Below are 18,437 nucleotides of genomic sequence, written 5' to 3' on the forward strand. Positions count from 1 at the left end.
ATTTGGGAAATATTTAAAAAAGAAAAAAAAACTGTATATATATATATATATATATATATATATATATATATATATATATATATATATATATATATATATATAAACATTTTTTTCTTTGGTCATTTCATTAATCACACGTTTTATATTATGATTTTGTAATATTAATAATTAAATACAGTATAATTATAGAAATATACCACACCAACTTTAGGTTTACATATCTTTTTGCTGTTAAAATCCCAGACTGTGGTGGTTTTCAAAATAACGAACACACACGCAAACACAGTTAACTCATTTGAATATTGAAAATAGATTTATCACTAGCAGCATTATTACCTGATGTGACTACGATGGCTGTAGGGACTAGAAAAGACAAATACAAAGATCATTAATTCCTCATGAAAGCACGTCAGAGCTATTTAAATTAATGTTTGGGGTTTAATATGTATTTATAGGTGTGTCAGTATTTTTACCTATAATGATTGCGGTGGATTCTGAAACAAAAACAAATACAAACATCTTTGAATACAAACCTACTTTACATTTGAAGTTATTAGCACTACGTACACTGTAAAAGAAAAATCCTGGTTGCCTTAAATTTTCAAGCTGAATCAAATTAACCACATGAGTCCATTGAATTTATATTATGTTAAACTGACTTTCCTCCGGTTGCTCCGGTTTCCCCCACAGTCCGAAGACATGCGCTATAGATTAATTGAATAAACTAAATTGGCCGTAGTGTATGAGTGTGTGGGTAAATGTGAGAGTATATGGGTGTTTCCCATTGATGGGTTCCAGCTGGAAAGGCATCAGCTGTGTAAAACTTATGCTGGATAAGTTGGAGGTTCATTCTGCTGTGGCGACCCCTGATAAATAAGGGACTAAGCTGAAGGATCAAAATTCACTAAATGTGGTAATGAGGAAAATTTATAAAATGTTTAAAACAATTAGGAGTGTTAAAAAGAATTAAATAGCTGATTAATTAATTAAAATTAAATTTAAAATAAAAATTTCAGCAAAAATCCCCGCATTTGATGGCAAGTCGTAGATTGTCAGAATTGTTAAATGCATACTTCACACTATTGCTAATTTACTTCCATATATATATTTTTTTTCATATTAAAGAAGTTGTTGGGTCCCAAATAATAAATAAATAATAAATACATTTCTCTCACTTTGACTTAGTCCCGTTTTTATCAGAAGTTGCCTCAGCAGAATGAACTGACAATTACAACATTCTGTCATAGGTTTTTTCAGCGGATGCCCTTCCAGCCGCAGCTCAGCACTGGACAAACACACACAATCGCTCCCATTCACACACTACAGCCATTTTAGTTTATTCATTTCACAAATACACCATGTCTTTTGACTGTGGGGGAAACCAATGCAGACACAGGGCGAACATCTATTTAACACAAAAGAGGATATTTTGAAAAATGTTGGAAACCTGTAACCATGTTGTTTTTCCTACTCGGCGTTCCACAAAATGTCTTCTTTTGTTTTCAACAGATAAAAAAAAAATAACTCAAAGATTTAAAACCAGATAGAGGTGAGTAAATGATGAGGTCATTTTTATTTTTGGGTGAATTATCACGTTAAAGCAGGGGTGTCCAAACTCTGTCCTTGAGGGCCAATGTCCTGCGTAGTTTAGCTCCAACTTCCTTCAACACACCTCCCTGAAAGTTTCTAGTATACATAGAAAGAGCTTAATTAGCTGGTTCAGGTGTGTTTAATTGGGGTTGGAACTAAAATCTGCAGGACACCGGCCCTCCAGGACCGAGTTTGGACAGCCCTGCTTTAAAGGGTTAGATAATTCAAAAACAAAAAATGACCTTATTATTACCTCAAAATTACCAAACCTTTATGAGTTTCTTTATTCTGTCTGAGTTTCTTTAATGGGCTCTCACTCACTCATTCACTCTCTGTTGATTTGGCTTAGTCCCTGTTTTATCAGGTGTTGCCACAGCAGAATGAACCGCCAATTACAACATTCTGTCATATGTTTTATCGGCGGATGCTCTTTCAGCTGCAACTCAGCACTGGGAATAACGCACACATGCACACACTCTCCCATTCACACACTACAGCCAAGTTACTGTATTCAATACACAAATACAGCACATCTTTTGACTGTGTGGGAAACACCGATTTATTACAAAAGAAGATGTTTTGAAAAATGTTGGAAATCTTTAACCATTAACTTCCATAGTATTTGTTTTTCCTACTATGGCTTTCCTCAAAGATATCGTCTTTTGTGTTCATTAGAATGAAGAAACCCAAAAGTTTGGAGCCACTTGATTGCATTGGCTGATTGCATCAGAGCAGTGTTTCTCAACCACCTTTATGGAAGAGCACCAGTTCTGCACATTTACCATGTCTCCTTAACTAAACACACCTGATTCATATCATCAGTTCATAAGCAGAAACTGAAAGACCTGTAATTGGTGTGACAGACAAAGGAGATATCCAAAACATGCAGTGCTGGTGGTCCTCTAGAATTGTGGTTAAGAAACACTGCAATAGAGCAACAGTCATGACTTGCTGTAATTTCTAATCCTAGTCAGAGGCAGAAGGTAAAAGGCAGTGTGCAAGAGACGGTATGCTTTGATTTAAGTTGATGTAGCTGTTTGATTCACACACATCTAGTTCTAATTCAAATGCTTCATAATTACCTATCAATGTTGTTGGTGCTGGTGTTGTTGCAGGTGTTGTTGTTGTTGATGTTGTTGTAGGTGTTGTAGGTGTTGCTGTTGTAGGTATTGTAGATGTTGATGTTGTTGTAGGTGTTGTAGGTGTTGCTGTTGTAGGTATTGTAGATGTTGAGGTTGTTGTTGTTGTTCTAGCAGGTGTTGCTGTTGTTGATGTTGTTGTAGGTGTTGCTGTTGTAGGTATTGTAGATGTTGATGTTGTTGTAGGTGTTGTAGGTGTTGCTGTTGTAGGTATTGTAGATGTTGATGTTGTTGTAGGTGTTGTAGGTGTTGCTGTTGTAGGTATTGTAGATGTTGATGTTGTTGTAGGTGTTGTAGGTGTTGCTGTTGTAGGTATTGTAGATGTTGATGTTGTTGTAGGTGTTGTAGGTGTTGCTGTTGTAGGTATTGTAGATGTTGATGTTGTTGTAGGTGTTGTAGGTGTTGCTGTTGTAGGTATTGTAGATGTTGATGTTGATGTAGGTGTTGTAGGTGTTGCTGTTGTAGGTATTGTAGATGTTGATGTTGTTGTAGGTGTTGTAGGTGTTGCTGTTGTAGGTATTGTAGATGTTGATGTTGTTGTAGGTGTTGTAGGTGTTGCTGTTGTAGGTATTGTAGATGTTGAGGTTGTTGTTGTTGCAGGTGTTGCTGTTGTAGGTGTTGATGTTGTTGTAGGTGTTGCTGTTGTAGATGTTGATGTTGTTGTAGGTGTTGTAGGTGTTGCTGTTGTAGGTATTGTAGATGTTGAGGTTGTTGTTGTTGCAGGTGTTGCTGTTGTAGGTGTTGATGTTGTTGTAGGTGTTGCTGTTGTAGGTATTGTAGATGTTGTTGTTGTAGGTGTTGCTGTTGTAGGTATTGTAGATGTTGAGGTTGTTGTTGTTGTTGCAGGTGTTGCTGTTGTAGGTGTTGATGTTGTTGTAGGTGTTGCTGTTGTAGGTATTGTAGATGTTGACGTTGTTGTTGTTGTTGCAGGTGTTGCTGTTGTAGGTGTTGATGTTGTTGTAGGTGTTTCTGTTGTAGGTATTGTAGATATTGTTGTTGTAGGTGTTGTAGGTGTTGCTGTTGTAGGTATTGTAGATGTTGAGGTTGTTGTTGTTGCAGGTGTTGCTGTTGTAGGTGTTGCTGTTGTAGGTATTGTAGATGTTGAGGTTGTTGTTGTTGTTGTTGTTGTTGCAGGTGTTGCTGTTGTAGGTATTGCAGATGTTGATGTTGTTGTAGATGTTGCTGTTGAAGGTGTTGCAGATGTTGATGTCGTTACTGCAGGTGTTTCAGAAGTTGCTGTGGATGCCACAACTGTTGATTGTTGCAGTGCTGCAGCTGTTGTCATTATAGCAGGTGATGATGGCAGTGCAAATGCTGATGATAATGCATGTGTTGTTGCTGTCTCAGGTGTTGTCACTGCAGATTGCAGTGTTGTTTCTGTTGTGATCATCGCAGATATTGTTGTAGACTCAGGTGTTATTACTGGAAATGTTGTTGCAGTATCAGGTGTTATCACTGCAGATGTTGCTGTTGTCTCAGGCGATGTTGTTACTACAGATGTTGTCGTCACCATTGCAGATGTCTCAGATGTTACTGTTGATACTGCAGATGTTGTTGTCTCCAGTGTTGATGCTGCGGCAGATATTATCGTTGTCTCACGTGTTGTTGTGGTCACTGCAAATGTTGGTATTGTCACTGCCGATGCTGTTGTTGTTGTCTCAGGTGTTGTCACTGTAGATGTTGATGTTCCAGGTGTTGTTGTCGCCGCAGATATTATCGTTGTCTCATGTGTTGTTGTGGTCACTGCAGATGTTGGTGGTGTTGTCTCGAGTAATGTCATCACTGTAGATGTTGTAGATGTCTCAGGTGTTGTTGTCACTGCAGATGTTGATTCTGTCGCAGATGTTGTTGTCACTGCAGATGTTGGTGTTGTTGTCTCAAGTGTTGTCGTGACTGCAGATGTTGTCGTTGTCTCATGTGTTGTTGCCTCAGATGTTGTTGCCACTGCAGATGTTGTAGTTGGTGTCTCAGGTGTTGTTGTCATTGCAGATGTTGTTGTTGCCTCAGATGTTGTTGTCACTGCAGATGTCGTAGTTGTCTCAGGTGTTGTTGTCACTGTAGGTGTTTGTGTTGTTGTCTCAGGTGTTGTTGTCACTGCAGATGTTGCTGTCACTGCAGATGTTGTTGTTGTCTCAGGTGTTGTTGTTGTCACTGCAGATGTTGGGGTCACTAAAGATGTTGTTGTCTCAGGTGTTGTTGCTGTCACTACAGATGTTGTTGCTGTCTCCAGTGTTGTTGTTGTCACTGCAGATGTTGTTGTTGTCTCAGGAGTTGTTGTTGTCCATGCAGAGGTTGTTGTCATTGCAGATGTTGGGGTCACCCCAGATGTTGTTGTTGTTGCAGATGTTGGGGTCACTACAGATGTTGTTGTTGTCTCAGTTGTTGTTGTCCCTGCAGATGTTGGGGTCACTACAGATGTTATTGTTGTCTCAGGAGCTGTTGTCACTGCAGATGTTGAGGTCACTACAGTAGTTGTTGTCTCAGGAGTTGTTGTTGTCAATGCAGATGTTGGGGTCACTACAGATGTTGTTGTCACAGCAGATGTTGGGGTCACTACAGATGTTGTTGTTGTCACTGCAGATGTTGCCTCAGATGTTGTTGTCACTGCAGGTGCTGGGGTCACTACAGGTGTTGTTGTCTCAGGAGTTGCGGTTGTCACTGCAGGTGTTGATGTTGTCACTGGAGATGTTGTCGTTGTCTCATGTGTTGTTATCGCTGCAGATGTTGTTGTTGGTGTCTCAAGTGTTGTTGTCGCTGCAGATGTTGTTGTTGTTTCATGTGTTGTTGCCTCAGATGTTGTTGTCACTGCAGATGTTGTAGTTGTCCCATGCGTTGTTGTTGTCAATGCAGATGTTGGTGTTGTTGTCTCAGGTGTTGTTGTCACTGCAGATGTTGCTGTTGTCTCAGGAGTTGTTGTTGTTGCTGTCACTGCAGATGTTGGGGTCACTACAGATGTTGTTGTTGTCTCAGGAGTGGTTGTTGTCCCTGTAGAGGTTGTTGTCCCTGCAGATGTTGGGGTCACCCCAGATGTTGTTGTTGTTGTTGTTGCAGCAGATGTTGGGGTCACTACAGATGTTGTTGTTGTCTCAGGAGTTGTTGTTGTCCCTGCAGATGTTGGGGTCACTACAGATGTTGCTGTTGTCTCAGGAGCTGTTGTCACTGCAGATGTTGAGGTCACTACAGTAGTTGTTGTCTCAGGAGTTGTTGTTGTCAATGTGGATGTTGGGGTCACTACAGATGTTGTTGTTGTCTCAGTAGTTGTTGTTGTCCCTGCAGATGTTGTTGTTGTCTCAGATGTTGGAGTCACTACAGATGTTGTTGTTGTCCCTGCAGATGTTGTTGTTGTCTCAGATGTTGGGGTCACTACAGATGTTGTTGTCTCAGGAGTTGCGGTTGTCAATGCAGGTGTTGATGTTGTCACTGGAGATGTTGTCGTTGTCTCATGTGTTGTTGTCACTGCAGATGTTGTTGTTGGTGTCTCAGGTGTTGTTGTCACTGCAGATGTTGTTGTTGTCTCAGGTGTTGTTGTTGTTGTCTCAGGAGTTGTTGTCACTGCAGATGTTGGAGTCACTACAGATGTTGGTGGTGTCTCAGGAGTTGTTGTTGTCCCTGCAGATGTTGTTGTTGTCTCAGATGTTGGGGTCACTACAGATGTTGTTGTTGTCTCAGGAGTTGTTGTCACTGCAGATGTTGGGGTCGCTACAGATGTTGTTGTTGTCCCTGCAGATGATGTTGTTGTCTCAGTTGTTGGGGTCACTACAGATGTTGTTGTTGTCTCAGGAGTTGTTGTCACTGCAGATGTTGGGGTCACTACAGATGTTGTTGTTGTTGTCTCAGGAGTCGTTGTTGTCCCTGCAGATGTTGTTGTTGTCTCAGATGTTGGAGTCACTACAGATGTTGTTGTTGTCTCAGGAGTTGTTGTTGTTGTCCCTGCAGATGTTGTTGTTGTCTCAGATGTTGGGGTCACTACAGATGTTGTTGTTGTCTCTGGAGTTGTTGTTGTCCCTGCAGATGTTGTTGTTGTCTCAGTTGTTGGGGTCACTACAAATGTTGTTGTCCCAGGAGTTGTTGTCAGTGCAGATGTTGTTGTCACTGCAGATGTTGTTGTTGTCTCTGGAGTTGTTGTTGTCCCTGCAGATGTTGTTGTTGTCTCAGTTGTTGGGGTCACTACAAATGTTGTTGTCCCAGGAGTTGTTGTCAGTGCAGATGTTGTTGTCACTGCAGATGTTGTTGTTGTCTCAGGAGTTGTTGTTGTCCCTGCAGATGTTGTTGTTGTCCCTGCAGATGTTGTTGTTGTCTCAGTTGTTGGGGTCACTAAAAATGTTGTTGTCCCAGGAGTTGTTGTCAGTGCAGATGTTGTTGTCACTACAGATGTTGTTGTTGTCTCAGGAGTTGTTGTTGTGCCTGCAGATGTTGTTGTTGTCTCAGTTGTTGGGGTCACTACAAATGTTGTTGTCCCAGGAGTTGTTGTCAGTGCAGATGTTGTTGTCACTACAGATGTTGTTGTTGTCTCAGGAGTTGTTGTTGTGCCTGCAGATGTTGTTGTTGTCTCAGTTGTTGGGGTCACTACAAATGTTGTTGTCCCAGGAGTTGTTGTCAGTGCAGATGTTGTTGTCACTGCAGATGTTGTTGTTGTCCCTGCAGATGTTGTTGCTCTCTCAGTTGTTGGGGTCACTACAGATGTTGATGTTGTTTCAGATGTTGAGGTCACCACAGATGTTGTTGTTGTCTCAGGAGTTGTTGTTGTCCCTGCAGATGTTGTTGTTGTTGTCCCTGCAGATGTTGTTGTTGTCTCAGGAGTTGTTGTTGTCCCTGCAGATGTTGTTGTTGTCTCAGTTGTTGCGGTCACTACAGATGTTGTTGTTGTCTCAGGAGTTGTTGTCACTGCAGATGTTGTTGTTGTCTCAGTTGTTGGGGTCACTACAGATGTTGTTGTTGTCTCAGGAGTTGTTGTCACTGCAGATGTTGTTGTTGTCTCAGTTGTTGGGGTCACTACAGATGTTGTTGTTGTCGTCTCAGGAGTTGTTGTCACTGCAGATGTTGTTGTTGTCTCAGTTGTTGGGGTCACTACAGATGTTGTTGTAGTATCAGATGTTGTTGTAACTGCAGATGTTGTTGTTGTCTCAGTTGTTAGGGTCACTACAGATGTTGTTGTCTCAGATGTTGGGGTCACTAAAGATGTTGTTGTCTCAGGAGTTGTTATAACTGCAGATGTTGAGGTCAATACAGATGTTGTTGTCTCAGGAGTTGCTGTTGTCAGTGCAGATGTTGGGTTCACCTGAGATGTTGTTGTCATCTCAGGTGTAGTTGTCGCTGCAGATGTTGTTGTAGTCTCAGTAGTTGTCGCTGTCCCAGATGTTGTTGTCGTCTCAGGTGTTGTTGTCGATAGAAATGTTGTTTGTTCAGTTGTTGTTTGGGCCTGGGCTTTTGAAGAACCTGCAAGATTATTAAATAAAGAAAATCAAAATTCAGAAATGTTATTTTCATCGTCTTTGTCATATTAACTTCAAAATTAAACAGGAACAAAACCTTACTGAGTGCCAGGACTGATATGAACAGCAGCAGAGACAGCCTCATGATGAAGTCAGAGATAAAACCAGAACATGAAAGTCCTTCTGTAATCAGAGAGCATTATAACAGCATCATGCATTATTGCAATTTTTAAAACAACATCATTCTAGTCTTTAATACATTTAGAGATGTCTCCAGCCAATCTCAAGGATGACAATCGTACATTTTTGTATCTGATCATATTCGGCTCACCGATCCCTATTTTACATCAGCTGTGATGTCAGTGATATGCACCAGGAGGCAGCATACACACGTAAGCATGTTTGCACACTGTCATTAAAGGAGATGTTTATCTGTGAGGTGTGTGTACATACCATTTGCCAGTGTGAATACAGTTGAAGACAATTTTATTATATATTAGAAAAATATTTCCCAAGTGCTGTTTAAATGAGAGAAGATAGTTTTCAACACATTTTAAACAAAATAGATATTAGTTACAGTATAAAATATTTCACTAGTTATTTACCAGTATTCAGCTTAAAGTGCAATTTAAAGGGATCCTATTTAACTAATTTCCCCTTATAAAAACTCTCCTCAGGGTGGCTCATATCAGCAGCTACAGAAGCATGATTCCTGAGAACACCTGTGATCTGCGTGCATCCATGCTATATTGCAAAAGTTACGTTATTCCAAAGACTATAGAATAGGGACTTTGATTACACTCTCTCGCTCCAGCTGAGCTCTTTCTCTGGGAGAGGTGGGATGTCTGTTATCTGTGTTTTCAATGATATACAGCTCATCCGGAAAGTATATATAGCGCTTCACTTTTTCCATTTTTTTTATGTTACAGCCTTATTCCAAAATGGATTAAATTCATTTTTTTTTCTCAAACTTCTACACACAATACCCCATAATGACAATGTGAAAAAAAAGTTTTTGAAATTGTTGCAAATATGATGCCACAAGCTTGGCACACCTGTCTTTGGGAATTTTTGCCCATTCCTCTTTGCAGTACCTCTCAAGCTCTATCAGGTTGGATGAGATGTGACAGTGTTTAGCCATTTTCAGATCTCTTCAGAGATGTTCAAAAGGATTTAGCTCTGGGCTCTGGCTGGGCCACTCAAGGACATTCACACCGAGTTGTTGTGAAGCCACTCTATTGATATTTTGGCGTTGTGCGGTGAAAGATGAACTATCGCCCCAGTCTGAGGTCGAAGCAGGTTTTCATTCAGGCTGTCTCTGTACATTGCTGCATTCATCTTTCCCTCTATCCTGACTAGTCTTCCAGTTCCTGCTGCTGAAAAACATCCTTCACTGTACGGATGGTATTAGCCTGGTGATAAGCGCTGCCTGGTTTTCTCCAAACGTAACGTCTGGAATTCCCTCCAAAGAGTTCAATTTTAGTCTCAACAGAGCTGAGAATTTTGTTTCCTATGGTCTGAGAGTCCTTCAGTTGCCTTTTGGCAAATTCCAGGCAGGGAGTGGCTTCTGTCTGGCCACTCTACCATACAGGCCTGATTGGTGGATTGCTGCACAGATGGTTGTCCTTCTGTAAGGTTCTCCTCTCTCTACAAAAGAACGCTGGAGCTCAGACAGACTGACCATCACTTTATTGATCACCTCCCTGACTAAAGTCCTTCTCCCCGATCACTCAGCTTAGATGACCGACCAGCTCTAGAAAGAGTCCCGGTGGTCGCAAACATCTTCCACTTATGGATGATGGAGGCCACTGTGCTCATTGGAACTTTCAGAGCAGCAAAAGTTTTCTGTAACCTTCCCCAGCCTTGTGCCTCAAGACAATCATGTCTCTGAGGTCTATGGACAACTCCTTTGTCCTCATCATTGGTTTGTGCTTTGACATGCACTGTCAACCCTGGGACCTTATATAGACAGTTGTATGCCTTTTTAAATCATGTCCAATCATCTGAATTTACCACAGGTGAACTCCAATTAAGCTGCTGTAACATCTCAGGAATGATTAGTGGAAACAGAATGTACCTGAGCTCAATTTAGAGCTTCACGGCAAAGGTTGTGAATACTGATGTACATGTGATTTTTCAGCTTTTTTATTTTTATTAAATTTGCAACAATTTCAAAAAATCTTTTTTCACATTGTCATTATGGTGTATTGTGTGAAGAATATTGAGGAAATGAATGTAATCCATTTTGGAATAAGGCTGTAACATAAAAAAAATGTGGAAAAAGTGAAGCGCTACACTATGAATACTTTCCACATACACAGTAAGATAGGTTTTGGGTAGCAGACTTTTGACTACACTTATGTTCAACTAATCAAAATATTTATGGTTTGTAAAATACTCGTGGGTGTTTATGGAGGCGGCAGTGATGATCATTTTACACATAATCTGACCTTGTGTGATATTCCAATGACATCTCATGGCAATTCCTAACTTTTTGATTTAGTGCATGAATTTGTATGATCTTATTCATACAATTTAGAACAATTTGCTTATCTTCCAATGACGGTTTGGTTTAGGGATGAGGTTTGGTGCCATGACTCTGAAAATAGTTATGCTTCCTTGTGAGATCAGGCTGTTTATTCACAACAGACACACACACACACTGTTTAGGAAGCTAGAAAATTCCCTTTATTAATTGCCCAGTTAAATAAACACTTAGTTTCATGAGTTTTGTGAGTAGTTGATGAGTGTACGTGTTGTAAATCCAGCACCTCTAATCTATGTGTTGTAAATCCAGCAGTTCTAATGCAGTGCAGCCCCTAAGACATCATGGCTCAACTAATGTGGTCATTATAAAGATATGTAAACAATGAAATATGCGTTCTTACACATATTTAAGAATCAGAATATCGAATATTTCACAATAAAATTAATTGTAATTCAGAATATTGATTAAGAGTATTCTCAACTTTACACACATGGACACGGTGAGCAATTACCATTTACAATTTATCCCAATTTACAGACAAGATTGGGCCATGGAAAACTACACATGTAGTCCATTAGGTCATTTGTAGTTGTATGTAGTTCTTGAAAATCCTTTTTTTTTCCAAACTAAATATCTCTCTTTGTGGTGGACTTTAAGATTTGTAACTTCAAAACATACACTGCACACTGACCAACACATTAAAAAAGCATAATAGGCTACCTTCAAAGATTAACTAGGTTAACCAGGCAAGTATATAAAAGGCTTTTACTTTTTATTTCACAGCCAAACTAAAATAAATGTCTTTCGCTAGAAGAAAAAATATAATAGTAAATAATTTGAAAACAATTCTGTTAAATGTTATTTGGAAAATTAAAGTTAGATGTTATTTGGAAATATTTGAAAACGAATTCTCACAGGAGAGCTAATAATTTTGCTGTCAACTTTGAACACACACTGCACATATATTTATTTTACTTCCTGCAATTGATTTAACTAGCTTTGATGTATTTAAAAAGCATTTAAATTTGGCTCAGATGTGATCAGATTTGGGCTCGCACAAAATTAAACTATTATTAGAAATCAGATAATTAAATCAATTTTCACTGGACTTTATTTACAGGTCGTTCTAAAATAATCTAATAAATTCATATTCAATATCAAATTATTATTTACATTTTAAATATATATATATTTTAATTTAAGGTTGATTATGAGGTATACCCACAATCATATATTACACCAGTATATATATATACTATTGCAATTATGTATTTTATGTGAAAGTATTTAGTGTCATAGACAAATGTATACATTATATTTCTCTATGAATTTTATTTATTATTAATAATAATAATAATAATAATAATAATAATAATAATAATAATAATAATAATAATAATAATAATAATAATAACAATATAATAATAATAAGAAGAAGAATTCCTGACTTAATCCTATGTTATGGTTCCTCCTTTATTATGGTTTGTCAAAAATAGATAAACAAAAACATTGATACTAATAAGAAATGCTTTGACCATCAGAATGATCTGCGAAAGATTATGTGATGCTAGAATAATAATGAAAATTCATCTTTGCATAACAGGACTTTATCTTCAAAATATCTAAATAGAATATATAGATTTTAAAACAACATTTGTGGTTAACAGAATAATTCACATTGGATTATACAGAGGCTAAACAATAGTTTTATTGCATAATAGTGTGTAGCCCTGCAATAAAGACAATATTTTAACATTTCAATTTATTAAATAAGTTTATAACTGTCAATCTATTCTATTTTAATCCTATTCAAAGGAGTAAATAGTATAATTTGAGAATATACCATCAAATAGTAAGATTTACCATTAATTTTATCAATAAATAGAGATTTACTCACCTCAGTCAGAGTCTTCTGAGCTGCTCTTCAAGCTAATGTGGGTGATCAGGAAGTGTTACAGGTTTTAAAATCATCTCAGCACGCTGAAAGAAAAACTGGATGCACCAGATTTATTGTCAGTTTACAGACTATGATTATCACTAATAATACAGAACAGTCTTGCAGTCTGAGCAGTGCCAGTTTTATTTATATATTTCTAAATTAAAATAATTCTAGATATATTTTACTATTTTAGGTTTTGAGAATTTAAATACTACCAGCATGCCTGCGGCTATGCCATTGTTACAGATTTGTAGTCAAAAGAAAAGTATGCAGTTATGAAATGAACAAAACACTGCATGCGTCATCTGACATGTCACATTTAAGATTTCCACATCAGCTGTCAAATGCCGATCAGGAAAGTGTTTGCTGACTAACCAGCACTACAACAATGGTTATGGAAATCAGTTTGCCAGTAAAGATGCTTTTGGTTTTATTTTTTAAATGGTTTCAAAATACTTTGAAACTTAGGTGCTATGAAATAATATTTACAGCTTGAATTCAATGTTTATGTTGATTCTAAAGCAGACCTGTAGCCAGCCTGGTGAAAAGGGGAGTTCTTTTTTCTTTAAAAAATTTACCTTTTTGCAGTTATTCACTTCAATGTACTGTATATTTACTTATGAGGTTTAAATACTGCATTTTAATGACATTTTAAGCACTTTTTTGTTTAAATAGCTTGTCAGATGGTAATCAGAACCAAACTTTTTGATGTGAAAACATGTATTTTTTCAGAATCAGAATCAGAAAGAGCCTTTCTGATTCTATTTAAAGATTTTGAAAAAAAAACATACTATAAAATACTAATTTATATCATGATTTATCTTTTTTTTTTTTAAATAGGATTCAATAGTTTTTTATTATTAAAAACTGTTGCTTATGTTCATTTATTAGGCTAATAACAATCTGGCCAGCACATTCAACTTTCCTCAGTTACAATTTGGCCATTTGAATAAAAAATAAACAAATAAATAAAAAATAATAATGTAGAGCTTCACAATTTTTCGAGATTTCTCTCTTGCAAAAAAGTTACATTGAAAAATCACAGAGAGCTATAACCTGATTAGATTAAAATCAACATTAATATGGACCGCCTTGGGTGCTTCACACCTTTTTATTGATCATCTTTTTGTTTCATGAATAAGGTCCATAGATTAGATTAAAAGTTACTTATAATTTCTCTATTTAAAAACAATGCAGTAGGTCAGCAGTGAAAGATGACTCAACTTTCCTCAGATTGTATGTGTACTTTAATATCTGGATGTTGGACTCATGAAAAAAAAAATTGTTTGCACTGGCCAAAACTGATTAGCTGAAGTAACAACAGCCAGCAGAGGATTCCGCTTGGTCTTAAAGCCTTCTTTGATGGGTTATTTTCACTATTTATGATGTCATAGCAGTCAAAATAGGACAAATGAGCTCATGTATGGGACAAATTCTAGACTTTTGTCAGTGGGGGGTGGGTCTTTCGAAACACCCAAACCCCCCCTGGCTACGGGCCAGATTACAGTAGATGAATTAGTACCTACAGTACAGTAAGTTTAACAATTCCCACTATTACAAAAATATATCTATATTGCTTCTTTAATTTTTTTAGTGGACTCAAATAAAGTTTTCTAGCTATTTCAACTTACATCAAAAACATTGACAAAAAATATTAGGTTAAAAGTAGTATAATTAAAAAAAAATCAAGTGGAAACCTGAATAAGTCATCAAAATAAATTAAAGTACCATAAAAAAAAAACATCTGTTGCCATGACTTTTTGTCATATATCTTTTACAGAGTAACAACTGGCTTAATGCCTGCACATTGTTAAGTTATTACTTGTTTATTAACACTTATAAATTATGATCTTATTCTACATTACCTTATTACTATTAATAAACAGCTAATTTGTAGTTTATTGAGCTCAACGTTTTAGTTAATGGTTTGTAAATAGCATGAATAGGACTTTAAAATAAAGAGTGATCATCTGAGCTACTTCAATACACTCATAATATTTAGTCTTTTTCCCCATATTACCTCCCATATTACTGAATTGTGTCATGAATATGCATACACAAACACTATATATAACAATTATAAGTACATCTTAAAAACTGAGACATTTCACTCTACACTCTCAGAAAAAGGTACACAGTGGTACAAATAATATTCCTTAAGGAACAGTTTTGTACCTTTGTAAAAATTATAGGGCACAGCGGTATAAGGTTATACCTTATATGGTACAGAAAACACCTACTTTGATACTGTTCTGTACCTTTTATGGTACAATTGAAATGAAGGTACACAATTGTTTCCATATAAAATTTACAAAAGTGTTGAACAACTTTGTTACAATATCTATGAAAATGAATATTACTGAAAAGAAACGTGATTTTATGAATAATTTCCATATTAAAACATGAATCAGCATTTAAAAGAAAATGTTTTAAAAAGCTCATGAACAGTAATTATTAAGTTAAACAAAACAAAACTACAGGTATTTTAAACTAACAATTTAAGGCATTTTAAATAAATGTTTGGTAAGCATTTTTGACACTGTTAAGGAACATAATGTCTAGTCACCGACACTGAAAAAAATATTCAAAGATGATTCCTTGGATTTACTCAATTTTTTTTTACGTTAAGTGGTTGTAAACAATTTATTTGGGCTGAATTTAAACAAACAAATTAAGTTGAACATTGCTCAATTTAATTAGTTTGTTTAAATTCAACCCAAATAAATTGTTTGCAACAGTTTTGCATGCAACACTTTTTTCAGTGTAGCGGTACCTTTATGGATCAGATTTGTACCTTTGATGAAGATACAATATCTGTAGGTTTATAAATAAAAGGGACATTTTGGTTTTCCATGGTACAAATCATGTCCTTAAAGGTACAAACTGCAATGGTACAAATTTGTTTCTTTGTCTTAAGGTATATTTCTGTTCCATAAAAAGGTACTGCTCTAGTGACAAGGGTTTGTACCTTCTTTGGTACAACATTGTACCATTTTTTTGTGTGTATAGTGCAAACCTTTTAACTTTATTGCATTAAATAATGTTAAAAAGAACACTGCTAAAAATAAATCATAAATGAGACATTAAAATGAGCTATGCTATGCTATCTGCACACTATATTGTAATATCGAGTGTTTATCTGTGCAAATGTTTGACATTGGGCAAACAGAAAAACTTAGTGGCTGATGCTTGTGTTTAAAAATAAAATACTAAATATAATCCTTGCAGATGTATGAGCCGACCACTTTTCAAAATGATATACATTTAGATTATATGCTGTTTGTCCTTTCAAGTTTTCATATAATTTATTTAGCTATTTATTAAAAGGACGAAAGATTTCAGATACTGAACAGAAACGGATCAGATTAGTTAGAAATTTCACAGATATTGAGCTCCATGTTTAATGTAACAACTACTTAGTCCCTTTATTCATCAGGGGTTGCCACAGTGGATTGAACCGCCAACTATTCCAGCATATGTGTTACACAGCCCTTTCAGCTGTGTAACACACCTATTGCGCATGTGTTTGGACTGTGGGGGAAACCGGAGCACCCGGAAGAAACCCACACCAACATGGGGAGAACTTGCAAACTTCACACAGAAATGACAACTGGCCCAGCCGGGACTTGAACCAGCAACCTTCTTGCTGTTAGGCGACAGTGCTAACCACTGAGCCACAGTTCTGCAATTACTCAGGGGTTTTAAAAGTGTGCTGAATGCTCAGGAAATGAAACAATAGAGGAAAACAGGTTCATAGTCTTTGTTCACATTCATTAGTTTTGAAAGACCTCCTGTAAAGATCTGGTGACACAAATAAGATAAAAAAAAGTTAGATGATCAGATTTAGATACTGTGGGGTCCTCTTTAAGGTAATGAGTTCTCTTCACATGCGTTGCTAAATTCGGATACCAGAATATGAAAGGAAATGTAATGCAGAATTAAAATGAACAGAAAATTGCTTTAATTTTATGTTATTTGTATCTGTTTGCTCTTTCTATTGAGTGATTTGATCATCACACATTTTCAAATAAATATAAGATGATAATAGCACAAGTTTCTTGAAAATTAGCGCGCTGTAGTTAAGCTGATTTGTCATAGAAAATATCACATATGTAATATCTGTGAACGGCATCAGTGGATTTGCTGAACAGATCTGACTCAGTGATATCCTAATAACTCTGAATAAGGTATAGTTTTACTCACAGGTATCAACAAGGAAGAGCTAAAAGCACCAAGCATGGACAGAATGAGGATAAAATGAAATATCCTCATAGTTGGCATATACTCATCAAAGGGTTTACAAAACTTCCTTTCAGATGCTTGAGAGGGTTTTGTGAATTGTTTGTTGATGTGTTTCCATATGGATGAATCATGAGAGACAGAAACAGAAGCTGATTTACCGACAGGTAAACCTGATTATACATCTAAAACTGCGAGTCTGACTGAAATCTGATCTAAATAATCTGCATTTGATATCCAGTGCTACTGTGTTGCATTACTGATTATCTGTATCAGCAAGATGATTTGCAATACAGATATTTTCTTACATCATGATAAATTGTTGTTCCATTAGATTAGTATTGTTTTCTACAGACCACAAAATGATTTATCCTCCAGTAAATGTTTCATATTTCAACTTTTTTTTTCCAACAACAGTTTTAATAACTAATTTCATAACAACAAAATTTTTGTTCTATTTGCCTTTGTTATGATGACAGTACACAATATTTTACTAGTTAATTTGCAAGATACTAGTACTCGGCCTAAAGTTTCATTTAAACAATGATAATGAGGTTAACTATAAATGTTAACCTCCTAGGGCTTAAGTGTCCATATATGTCGACAGCACATTTTAGCTCTTAAGTGGCCATTTAAAATACTTTGAATGTTTTATATTTTGTTACAGACATACAGTGTCATCCTGCAGCTGTTTTTCAGCATATGAAATGTCCCAAACACTATATTTAACTGTCCAAAATGGGGGAAAAAATGTTTTTACTCTCTGATAGTCAAAGCAAGTTCAAAAAAACATTCTATGTTAAATATGCATTAAAAATAATCAGAAAAAAAGTGTTTTATGTAAATTTGGCCCACGAGTCCACATATATGGACATCATTTTCTATATAAGCCCAAATAGCAAAGAGAAATAAAAAATGCATGTAAAAAAACACCCTAAAAGCCCTAAGAGGTTAATTAGGCAAGTCATGAGACAACAGTGTTTTCTTTCTGTAGCCAATCAAAAAAAAAAAGTAATAATTCTTAAATACAGTTGAAGTCAGAATTATTAACCCCCCTGAATTTATTTTTCCCCCCAATTTCTGTTTAACAGAGAGAAGATTTTTTTCAGCACATTTCTAAACATAATAGTTTTAATAACTTATTTCAAATAACTGATTTATTTTATCTTTGCCATGATGACAGTAAATAATGAAGACACTTCTATACAGCTTAAAGTGACATTTAAAGGCTTAACTAGGTTAATTAGGCAGGTTAGGGAAATTAGGCAAGTTATTGTATAACGATGGTTTGTTCTGTAGACTATCGGGAAAAAAATAGTGTAAAGGGGCTAATAATTTTGACCTTAAAATGTTCTTAAAAAAATTGAAAACTGCTTTTATTCAAGCCTAAATAAAACAAATAAGACTTTCTCCAGAAGAAAAAATATTATCAGACATACTGTAAAAAAATTTCCTTGCTCTGTTAAACATCATTTGGGAAATATTTAAAAAAGAAAAATAAATTCAAAGGGGGGCTAATAATTCTGACTTCAACTGTATATTGACCTTAGCAGTTTTAAAATAATGCATTTTTAATCCAGGCGAAATAATGAAATAAGACTTTCTCCAGA

At 36.3% G+C, this 18,437-nt stretch overlaps 1 long non-coding RNA gene across 1 annotated transcript; it reads right to left on the bottom strand.

The window, feature by feature from the left end:
- Positions 1–7,998: 7,998 nt before the first annotated feature.
- LOC130238155 (uncharacterized) lies at positions 7,999–12,573 on the bottom strand. Its single transcript, XR_008838607.1, has 3 exons — positions 12,547–12,573; positions 8,264–8,344; positions 7,999–8,165 (listed from the first exon to the last, which is right to left on the bottom strand). It is a non-coding gene; the product is annotated as an uncharacterized LOC130238155 (long non-coding RNA).
- Between the last annotated feature and the right edge of the window lie 5,864 nt (positions 12,574–18,437).

This window comes from Danio aesculapii, chromosome 12, assembly GCF_903798145.1.
Source record: "Danio aesculapii chromosome 12, fDanAes4.1, whole genome shotgun sequence".
NCBI classification, from domain to species: domain Eukaryota; kingdom Metazoa; phylum Chordata; class Actinopteri; order Cypriniformes; family Danionidae; genus Danio; species Danio aesculapii.